Source organism: Chrysochloris asiatica, unplaced genomic scaffold (assembly GCF_000296735.1).
Source record: "Chrysochloris asiatica unplaced genomic scaffold, ChrAsi1.0 scaffold00116, whole genome shotgun sequence".
Classification (NCBI taxonomy): Eukaryota; Metazoa; Chordata; class Mammalia; order Afrosoricida; family Chrysochloridae; genus Chrysochloris; species Chrysochloris asiatica.
This window is the reverse complement of record NW_006408634.1, coordinates 8,390,915-8,391,493: the sequence shown is the minus strand read 5'-3', so window position 1 is coordinate 8,391,493 and position 579 is coordinate 8,390,915.

Genomic DNA, 579 nt, shown 5'->3' with positions numbered 1-579 from the left:
ACTAAACCATGGCAATGGAAACTTGTGCAGAGTGAGGACATGTCTTTTTAAAGTGGGTAATTAAAAAGCAAATGAATTTTAAATTATATCTCAGTAACCTGTGTGTAAGGGGTCCTACTGGCGCAGTGATTAAGCGTTCTGCCGCTCACGTTACAGGACCATGTGACCCTTCCATTTCGGAGAGAACTGTGGAGACCTTTGCTTCTTAAAGATTTACAGTCCTGGAAACCCAGTGGGCACTTCATGTTATATGTAAGAATGGCATCACTAGGCTTTGTGTCTCTAACACCCCTCCTCTATCATGGTTTGGTGGGTATGACCCAGCACCTGCCATAGTGGGTTAAGATTGTCCTTGGCCTATTAGAGAAAAGGAGCAGTTGGAGCTTGGAAGGTCGAGTCTGGAGGGTGGTGGGTACAGCCAAGAGTGTGGCCTTGCGGGGATGAGGGTGTGGGGTCAGGTGGGATTCCATCCTATGGGTATATGAGGAGGACGGTTACACATAGCATGACACGACCTCTAGTAAAGTCACTATGTACAGATACCCTTTTGCTTGAATACGACATTGGCTTGCCCCCTGT